This window comes from Bos indicus, chromosome 1 (genome assembly GCF_029378745.1).
Source record: "Bos indicus isolate NIAB-ARS_2022 breed Sahiwal x Tharparkar chromosome 1, NIAB-ARS_B.indTharparkar_mat_pri_1.0, whole genome shotgun sequence".
NCBI lineage: Eukaryota > Metazoa > Chordata > Mammalia > Artiodactyla > Bovidae > Bos > Bos indicus.
In genome coordinates, this window is record NC_091760.1 from 52,557,446 (window position 1) to 52,568,789 (window position 11,344).

At 39.4% G+C, this 11,344-nt stretch overlaps 1 long non-coding RNA gene across 1 annotated transcript; it reads left to right on the forward strand.

Moving 5' to 3' along the window:
• The first annotated feature begins 2,454 nt into the window (after positions 1 to 2,454).
• LOC139182606 (uncharacterized) lies at positions 2,455 to 8,168 on the forward strand. Its single transcript, XR_011566115.1, has 2 exons — positions 2,455 to 2,901; positions 6,834 to 8,168. It is a non-coding gene; the product is annotated as an uncharacterized lncRNA (long non-coding RNA).
• The last annotated feature ends 3,176 nt before the right edge of the window (positions 8,169 to 11,344 follow it).

Consider the following 11,344-nt stretch of genomic DNA (forward strand, 5'->3'; position numbering starts at 1 on the left):
AGGGTTTACAAGATATTGCTAAAAAGTGTCCAGAATAAGATTCATGAATTTAAAAATTTATATCAATAAAAATGAGAGAAGATGAGTTGGATATTATACTCAAAAAGTTATAAATATTTAAGGCTTGCTTTTTTTTTTACATTTTGGACTTAATTTTCTTTTTAATTAAGCAATCTATACTTGAAAACAACCTGGAGCAAATCTAGCTGTATCAAACTGCATTTAGCACTTTTATAATTCATTATCACATTGGTACTGTTATTTTGAAACTACTATATATGTTAAGGGAAAAAGTAAATACGCAATTATTTAACATTCGGAATCATGCTTTTCAGCAGAAAAGAGATGCAACATGAAATCAAATAAGTAGAAAATTATGTAATCTTTCATTAAAATTGGAACATCACAAATTTATGATTTATTTTTCTTTGAAAAACCACATAATTCCTACATTTTGTATTTATAACTTTGAGAAGTAACAATAAGCCTTTCAGTCATGAAGATCCTATATACGCAGAGTGTGGTCACCAAATACCATTTTCAGTGAATGCAATGAAGACTCTTTTGAGAAATGTCTCGTTCTAGGTGTGGAACAGTAAATGAGACTGTTCCAATATGAGACTGGGACTCAGGGTCTTCATATATTTAAGCAATAAGCAATTATAGAGGAAAATAGAGGAGATGACTCTATTTACATTACCAATAAACAGAAAAATTATCCTAGGAGTAAATGTCATAAGAACTGTGCAAAATCTATATGAGAAAAACTTTGAAGCTTTTCTGAAAGATAGAAAACTGTGACTTGAATAAAAGGAAAAATAAACCTTGCTCCTCAATTGAATAATAAAAAATTATAAATTAATGCCACTTTTCAAAGTATGTTTCAAAGTATGTTTAGGTTAATGAGGCAGTACAGAGGAAGGCAATCCTGTGAACTCCTAGTTCCTGTAGTGTACATGGAAGAAATAAATAAGCAACATTATTTCCCCCAAAACCGGGAAATCAAAATAAGAAAACAGCAATAAGCTATTTTGTCAATAACTAGCTCTACCAGATATTGAAATATACAGTTTCTATAGTTTGAAGAGTATATTATTAGCACTTGAGTAGACAATCAGATCAATGGAAAAAATAGAAAATAGAAATGTAGAGCCAAGAATGATGTGAAAATTTATGTATGTGATAAAAGTGATATCTCAAATCACTGGGAGATAAGTGGACTTTTGAAAATTAAACGCTGTTAGAACAGCTAAGTAGGTCTTTGAACTAGGAAAAAAGTGGATATAACATTACCCAAGTGGAGTTTCAGCCAATAAAAGCCAAAAAATTTAACATGAATCTTACAGTGAAGACCAATTTGATTATCCAAATAGACATTCTGGAAAAGCACTGGTCTGAACTTGCCAAAAAGGCCAATGCCAGAAAAAAACAATAAACAAAAAAGGCTGAGGAAGTAGTCTAAATTGAAGGAAGCTAGAGACTTGGTAACTAAAATCAATACGTGATCCTTGTTAAATCATGAATTTATATTTTACAAACAAGTACAGGGGAAGCAAGGATTGAAGGTGGGGGGACAATCAAGGAAATTCTAATACGGATTATATACTAAATTACAGAAATGTACCCATGTTTAGTGCATTCCGACTCCCTATGTTGGAAAAATCTAGTGATATATATCCTAATGACATACCACTGTGATACTATTGGACAGTAGTCCTCAATCGGGGCGATTTTGCCCTCCCCTCCCCTGTCACACAATGTCTGAAAACATTTTTGATGGTCACAAGTTGGGGAGGGCAGGGGAGGGGAGGGTTGCTACTGGTGTCTAGCAGCCTCTAAAGCCAGGAGTGCTACTAAACATTGCACAATGCACAAGACGGCGGCCCCACTCCCCTCACAACAAAGAAACATCATGCTAAAAATCAACAGCGCCACAGTTGACAAACCCTGATGTAGGAGAATCCCTTATTCTTAAGGGATAGTACTGAGATATTGGGCTTCCCTGGTGGCTCAGCCGGGAAAGAATCTGGTTGCAATGCAGGAAACCTAGGTTTGATCCTTGGGTCCAGAAGATCCTCTGGAGAAGGGAAGGGCTACCCACTCTAGTATTCTTGCCGGGAGAATTCCATGGACAGAGGAGCCTGGCGGGCTACAGTCTACTGGCTTGCAAACAATTTGTCACGTCTGAGCGACTACGCAACTAAGACACACACACACACCCGAGATATTAGGCTGAATTAAATGAAACTGTCTTCTGTTCAGTTCAAATATCCGTAATATTGAAGGGTGAAGGGATATAGTATTCACAACTGTCAAACTATGCAGCAAAAAAACACCGTACACATCGTTCCGCCCTGCTTCCTCCCCCATGGGCTACCGAAGCAGGGTCGCACTCCTCCAGGGCGTGTTGACCCGCCGAGCCTGCGCGATGGGAGGATCCTGCGAGCAGCCACTGCGCAGGCGCCGGGTGGCAGCCGCACCCACGCGGCGCTTGTCCAAAAGTTACAGATGTGCACCGGGACCTCGCAGTCCGCGCGGCTGCCTACTGCAGAGAGAGAAGAGAGAACGCCGCAGGGCGCGCCGTTGGCTTCTGCGTGAGTGACAACGCTGCTTTCCCAGTTCGACCCCGTCTCCTCTGCGCTCCGCGGAGGGCTGCAGTGAGCATCGTTTATCCTTTGGAGCATTTATCCTTCGCCAGGAAGAGCCAGTTGTGTTTGGTCCCTCGTGCCTGGCCATTCCCAGGCTGGATTCTTCGGAGGTGGGCTTTTACACTTTCCTTAGTGGATTCTGACTTCCTGTGTCTGACGAGCCTGGGCAGTACTACATCTCCTGACCAGGGACCGAAAGTGCCCTGGTAGGCTCATTCCACACCCAGCTTCTCGTCAGGAAGAGCTTACCCAGGTAACATTTTTAAATACCTTAAAGTTTTCAGCCTAGAGTTTCCTAAGGAGTCGGCAGACTTTTTCTGTAAAAAAGCCAGAGAGCAGACGTTTTAGGATTTGCAGGCCAGGAACAGTCGTTTTTGTCGCTTTTCTTTTAACAGTCTCATAAAAATGTAAATAAATAAAACGCTCTTAGCTTCGGACTTCACAGAAACATGAGGATTACAGTGTTTAGACTACAGTCTTTCAATTTACCCAGCACGGAGGCTAGAGCTTTAGCCCCCAGTTCAACCACGGTTTTGCAATAGGCTCAGAGGACTACGACCCACCCCCGAGTGTACTGGGCCCCGCCTACCGAGGCTGAGCTTGCCATCTTTGGGGTCCCTACACCTGCACTTCTGCTTTTCCTTCATGAGTGTGGCCAGTGGTGACTTCCTGGCAATCAGCAGAGCTGCTAGGAAATCCCCAGATCCACAGCCACACCATCCTTCACTCTAAAAGGGCAGTCTCTTCCTATCTAGGAGCAAAAACCAGTCCTTACACTGAGACTAGGTGAGGATAAACAATACAAGAAGATCTCACAATGCAGTATCAACTGTATTTGTCATTGTATAGAATTTTTTCTATTGATAAATGTAATATATTTATGCCCACTATGGTAATTTGGGAAATGCTGAAAAGTAGATAGAAGAAAATAAAAATTTAGCATACTCCCAAGCCACAAAAATGAACTATCAAAATTTGTTTAGTTGGTCTTTTAAGTGTATATGAATAGGATAACTTACTGAACTGGATTTCTAAAAAATGTTTCTTAATCAACTTTTGTTGAAGTGCAAAATCCAGCAAAGTGGTCAAATTGTAAATGAACAGTTCAATAAACTTTCGAAGGCTAACACAAACACATCCTTACATCCACCACCCAGATCAAGAGATAGGGCATACCTAGCTCCTCCAGCCCCATATTCAGTCAAGGGCAGCTTCTTCCCAAGTATAACCATTGTCTTATCCTCACATTCATAGATTAGTTTAATTTCTTTAAATTCACGTGAACTAAATTAATCAGTAAATTTTCTTTAATTTCATGTGAAATGAATTAATCAGTAAATATCCTCCTCTTGTAATATTTCTTTCTCTCCATATTACATTTGAGACTCATTCAATGTTGCATGTAATGTCTATGAATTTTGTCTTATGCTGTACAGCATTTAATTGTGTGAATATACTGCAATTTATCGTTTATACTATTGTTTCTTAAATTTAAGCTATATTGAGATATAGTTCCCATACCCTGCAATTTTCATCCATTTAAAACGTACAATTTAATATTTTTGTAGTATATTTACAGATAAGTGCAACCACTGGCAGGCACAGTCAATTTCAGAACATTTCATCACCTCAGAACAGCTCCATACTCTTTAGCTATCATTCCCCTACCCTACATCCTCTCCAGCCCGAAGCAACTACTTTTTGCCTCTATAGATATGCCTATTCTAGACAGTTCATAAAACTGGTCCCTTATACTGATACTAAATATTGTGATTGGTTCCTGATACTGATAGTGAATATTCATGTTATTTCCAGGTTTGGAGCTAGAAATACAAATAATACTTCTGTGAACATCATTATACTTAATCAGCATATTATATGTATCTAAAGCTATATATGTATCGAATAGATACATATTTCTATGGGATATATATCTAAAAGGAGAATAGCTCCAACATAGGGTATATACATGGTTAGCTATAGTTGATGGTGCCAAACAGTTTTCAAATTTACACTCCCACCAGCAGCAGATGAGACTTTTCACTGCTCCACACCCTCACCAACATTTGGTGATTGTGTGGTTTCAATTTACACTCCTCGGATGACTAATGGGAAAAGAGTGTCTTTGCATGTAATTATTAGTCATCTGAAGATCCTCTTTAGTAAAATGCCTTAAAGGTCTTCATTTCATTTTTGGAGGGGTTGTCTTTTTCTGTTTGATTTATATATTCTAGATGTGAGTCCATTTTCATTTATGAGTACTGCAATCAAACAGATACTATTTCTTATCTGACTTGCATTTTAACCATCTCGTTAAATTTTAATGACTGTAAATTTTAAACTTTTACTAAAGTCAGTCTTCTTCTATGGTTAGTACCTTTGCTATCCTAAGAAACCATCGCCTACAAGAACCTTCTACTATTTTACCATATAAAAACATGTTTTTCTTTGCATCTTTAAATCCACTAACCACGAATTGATTTTGGAGTATGGCGGGCAGTAAGTGTTAATGTTTTTTTTTTTTTCATGTAGCTGTCCAGCTGATCCAGATGCTTTTCTTGAGACTTCTTTTCTCATTGCCCTGCAGTGTTACCTTTGTCATGAATCAATAGAAACATAAATCAGTACAGATATTGGAATTAATAGCCAAGGTCTTTAACCATGACAAATATATTAAGGAATCTTACAAAAATAAGATGTAATATATGAAGAAGTAGACAATTTCAAGAGAGCAACAGATCTTTTTTTGTGAGATGGAAGTCCTACAACTGAAAAATACAATATCTTGGACACAATCATGAAAGCATCATTAAACTTGAAGTCAGGTTGCTAGAAATCACCCAAATATAAGTGCACTGAGACAAAAATATTGTAAATAAACAAAGCAGCAGTGACTGATAAGAATAGTATCAAGTGGCCTAAAATATATGAAATTTAACTCCTAAAAAAGCAAAAGGAGAGAACCTGGGACAGAATTATGTTTGAAAAATATTGGCAGAAGCTTCCCAAAATTGATCAACTCTGTATTACCCAGGATATTTGCTTGTTTCCAAGGAAGAGAGTGGATCCCAATACCCTCGCTTGCCAAGAATGGAATTTGGAAGTGAGCATAAATAAACTTGTACATCTACATGAATGAGCAGTAGAACATTTTAAAGGCACACAAAACTGGGGGAAATATCTTGTTTGGTGGAACTGTCCCACACATTACTATACTTTTAACATAAATTTTGCTTACCCACTAAAGCCCAGAGTACCACCCAATCATAGTAATACCAAAATGTCCTCCCAGGTTTTCAGAATATCCCCCAGTGCATCGTATGGCCCTACATCCATCGAGAGTCCCTCTCTCATGTGATCTGCCACTGCTGTCTTTCCTACCTCATCTTCTAATCTTCACCTCTCTCAAACCACTCTGGCATCTTTCCATCTGAGGGCTTTGGGGATGCCTTTTCTTGCTTCCTGAATGGTCCCCTCCCAAACATCCATATGACTGACGCTTTTCTCCTCCTCAGGTCTTTGTTCAAACATCATTTTCTCAGTACGACCTAGAAATTAAACAAAACAAAACAGAAAACTTGCATGTTCATTCCCGCATCCCCAGTTTATTTTTATCTGTAGCCTTTATTTGAAGTGCTATATATTTTAATTATTTAATTTCCTTACTGTCTCACCTTCCCCACTCATAAAATATAAGTTTCAGTGAGGAGGGAGAGGAATTTACCAATTTTGTTCTCTGTAGTGTCTTCAGTACCTTAAATGAGTAAAAAATTTTAACAATAACATTCTTCTCAGAGATGGCATGTGGGCAACCTTAGTGTATTCCTAATAACCCCTAAATCTTTCAAGATATTCTTTCAGTGTTTCATGAATAAGAAAGTTCTGACAGTACTCCAGTAATTTTTACATTTTTAAAGTATGTTTGAGTGTCTTAGAAAAAAGGATTACAGTGCTAACAGCTCCAGCTTTTTACCAAAGAGAATAAGAAATGTGATATGGTTGTTTCCAAAGCAACAAAAAGCTTTACCTCATTAAGTAGACTGAGGGCTTCTCCTTATTAGATTGAAAAATCCAATCAAATAGCTGAGGGCTGCCTCACAAAGAAAAAATACTTAGAGCTGTCATCACAAAGAAATTTGCCTATTCAATTATAAGCTAATTTGTACCAACTTTTTTTTTCTTCAGGCATCAGGATCAATGATGAACTTTCAAAAAGGAAAAAGATGGAAAATCATCGAAATTATCATAATCTGTGCTCCCAACTAAATAAGTGTTTCTTTGTAGCATGTGTAGAGTCAAGGGAAATTATATTCCTGTGTTATTTAGTCTACCAACAACCTATCTGCATACTGTCTTCATCTAGACTACTCTTGAAAGCAGAGCCCGAGACAAAGGTAGAGACATATTCTATTTGGAAATGTGGTCCCAGGGAACAAGGATGAGACAGGGGAGAAAACAGGTGGAAAAGGAAAGAATGTCCAGGCAAAAAAGGTAGTGTTAGTACCCACTAGTGTTCTTGGCTACTTAGTGCAGAACCCTCCCAGTATCCTAATTAAACTGTGTCTCAGAATTGTCTGCCTGAGGGATGAAAAGAAGAAGCATTTATCTGTCAGCTGATCTCACCTGTGTGCTGAGGGCTGCTCCCATGGGGCAGCAACACCCCCATGTGGAGAGCCTCACTGGGCTACAGCATCACACGTGCTGCAGCAGAGAAGCTTCAGGACAAGAAGCTAGATTCTTGATACATGCCTGAGATGAGGCACTGTCAGCACAGAGCAGGGTGAAACCTGCCCAGAGCTGTTCACCAAAGCCACAGCTGGAATTGGAGGTGGAAGACATGGGAGGCAGTGCACAGGAGGCATTTCTGAAGCCTAGAGAATGTGCCATTAGCCTTGTCTAAATCTATATTCTCTCTCCTTTCTATCATTGCAATTTCATTGTCCAGAACAGAGCTTGGCAGAGGGCTAAATAGGAAGGCTAAATGTATTTCCTAGAAGCTGTATGTTAATAACAGTTTTAACCTTGAGTAATGCTCATAAGAAATAGAAAGTGACATTAGAACTTGAAAAAACTTAAGTTACTCTATTGGATAGCAGGATTAGATATCCTCTAAATTCATGTAATCTGAGAAGTAATCATAAATTGGAGAAATAAAATCAACCATTTCTTATATTTCCTTGAGCTTTATAAATGTCATTAGTTTTTCCTAAGATATTGTCTTCTATTGTTACATAGCACTAGCGATATAGAAATTACAACCAATGAAGGGAACACTGGTAGGAACACAGGAATGAAAAATGTTGGAATAATTTCCATCACATAAAGGGTTGGTATTAATATAGGTTGGAATCGGGGCAGGGGATGGGGGATAACTGCACATTTTGATTTGGGGTTCCTCTTTGAAGTTCCATTTTACCAGAAATAATTTTCTTTCTGCCTACATCCATGTGATAGCATAATCATCCTCTTATCTGGTCTGGAATCACCATCAATAGGAATAAACTTCTGAGTTACTTAGAATGGCTTGAGTCCTACTGTTTGCTGATTGTTAGCACAGTGCACACATGTTAGACATGAAACGTTACATCCACACATTTCAGAATGCATGCTCTTTTAAGGTATGAAAGTGTTAGTTGCTCAGTCTCATCTGACTCTTTGCGACCCCATGGACTGGAGCCTGCCAGGCTACTCTGTCTTTGGGATTCTCCAGGCAAGAATACTGGAGTGGGTTGCCATTTCCTCCTCCAGGGTATCTTCCCAACCCAGAGATTGAGCTCAGGTCTCCCACATTGCAGGCAGACGCTTTACCATCTGAGCCACCAGGGAAGGTATACCCAGGACACTTACCAAAACTAACCATATGACTGGTCACAAATCATCTGAACAAATCTCAAAAGACTGACATCCTATAAGAGTATGAAATCAGAAATCAATTATATAAAGGTTAAAAAAATGTCCCAAATGATAGTAATGTAAGGAACATACCACTAATGATCACTGAGTCAAACTATAAATCAGAGTGGTATTTAGAAAATATTTTGAAATGAATTCTAATGAAAATACAACATATCAAAACTTGGTGGGATGCTGTGAAAGCATATGCTTATTGGAAATTTAGATCTCTAAATATCTAAGTATCTTAGAAACTTTACAAAATGGTTAGCTGTCAAAGTTTCAAGAAGCTAACAAAATTGTGTGAAGCAGCTTTTTAGACACTGGACAACCGGAAGCAAAGGACTGGTCACTGAGCAGGTGAAACAAGGTGACCCTACACTGTCCTGCCTTTCTAGGGTTAAGCACTCTGGATCACATTGCAGGAGGAGGAGCTTGAGCAGAGCAGAGGAGTCTTGCTGAGTTGAGGAGACCAAGACTGGTATTGAATGGGACAGGTGTCTTGAGTTTTCAAGGCAGAGTATCAGCAAGAAAGAAGGTATGCAGAGAAAACATTCCCAGAAATTTGCTTACACATCCCACTGTACCCACTGCTAAATACTAAACAATTCCCCAAAGTAGCACTCCATCGAGCCATAGTGGAGAGTCCTCACAGAGAACTCCAAACTTTTACTCGGATCTCAGGAAGCTATACATTACGTGGTATCTCTAAACTAGCCTGATGATAAAATCTACACTAGACTTGCTCAAAAAACAAGCCTCAGTATCATGAAGCTGATCATCGGGTAACTACCTGCGAGAACCTCCAAGAAGCACATGCAAATATGGGATTCAATGTATAAGAGATGTACTTGGGGAAATGCCTGTAAGGGTTGAAAAGAGAGGAAGCCAGAGGGGCAGAATCTTCAGACTACCTAACATGTCTACCCCTTTGAAAGAAAGGAAGGCTGAGATTGAGCAAGAGTCCCAGACTGCAGCACAATTTCAGGAGGAATCTCATCAGATGTCAGCCGAGAGGGCAATGTCAGTGGAGAAGCACCACTAAGCAGAAGGACAGCTTGAAAAATGAGTTAAGAACAGTAAAGAACAGGGAACCCCTTTTTCCACACACCTGACTGTGTGACTTGTAAGCCCATTCTTAGTATAACAACACCAAAGTTTTCAAGCAGGACCTATAGGCAGGGGAGGGTGGAGAACACCATCTATACTTAGTTCTTTTAACATAGCCTGCAAGGCACTGTAAGACTAGTGAGAAATTTATGATATTATGTTCTGTGATACATCAGTTCCATAGGATGTGAATTGATGGTAGGAAAAAAACAAAGCTGGACGGTTTCTTCAGTGCCAGATTCTCAAAGCCATTCATATGTGGAAGTTTAGCACAACTCTTCCAAGGAGATTATCTGGCTCCCGTGGCAGCTTGTGATCTACAACTCAGATCCCCTGTCAAGGAAGCACTAGCTCCTTATTTGCTGGGAGTACTGTCAGCAGGCAGCCTATAGCTGTCTGCTTTCTTTGGGAACTGCCTCAGCTTCAGGGAACTGCTCAACTGAGGTCTCACCCTTTGTGGTGTTGCCCATATCCAATGACCTGCCAGTGCAAGATGATGAAGTTGTCCTTTTGCCCATCTCAGGACACCTCTGAAGGTCATTCTGACCCCAGAGCTCTTGGGTTGCTGGCCAAGGCTGCTGTTGGATTTGGATTACAACACAGTTTTTCCTTCTATCCATTCCTGCTGCTTTCCCTCTTTCCTACAAATACTGGTTTCTACAAGCACTCTGCTTAATAAACATCCTGGTTATGCTTCATCTCAAGAGTCTGCATCTTAGAGAACCCAGGCTGAGATGCCCCACTTCCCAATTCTGTTTGCCCACCAAAGCCTTTCTTCATAGAGTATCTAATGAGCTCAGGGATAGGAAACATTCTGATGCTGGTAAGTACGAGTGTGAGAACTAAGTGCTTGTGTGGGACGTGAGGGAGGGGTGCCTGAGCCTGAACACAAGCCCATGAGCCCTTTGCAATTTGAAATCAGGTCAATATTGAGAAGATGTTATTTAGTCACTAAGTCATGTCCAATTCTTTGCGACCACATTAACTTCAGCCTGCCAGGCTCCTCTGTCCATGGGATTTCTCAGGCAAAAGTACCAGAGTGTGTTGCCATTTCCTCCTCCAGGGGATCTTCTCAACCCAAGGAATGAACTAGTGTCTCCTGCATAGGCAGGCAGATTCTTTACCACCAAGCCACCAGGGAAGACCCTTGTCTGATTCTGAAAGTGCTACAGAATCCATTAGCTATTGAGGCAGATGGAGAAGATCTAAATACTATATGACCTATGCAAATAAATTTGCATTTATCCCGTAAAAATGCTAAAGGTGATCAGTGAGGTTGGATGAAATGCAGTCATTTTTGTCTGACAAAGATTTTGTCTTCACTGCTGCCTTGGGATATTCAGTGGGAGAAGAAAAAGGAAAAGTATAATGAAAGCCTTTGAAGTATAATGAAAGCCTTTGAAATTCATTTTCCAAGAAATGAAAACTAGGCAGTAGATCTTCAGAACTGGGAAGTCTATCCTAAAAGAGTCCAGTGAATTATAAAACACTTATTTAAATATTTGTGTTTGGCAAGCCACTAATGCTATCTCAACATGTATTACTAAAAAAAAAAATAATAATAAATAAATATTTGTTACAAATCTTTGAAATAATCATTTTTGTATTTTAATACTGCTCTGAAACAAGGAGCTGGCTTGAAAGACTTGCACTTAAATGATCAGAGACAGTGAGCTATCAGATGGCATAACCAG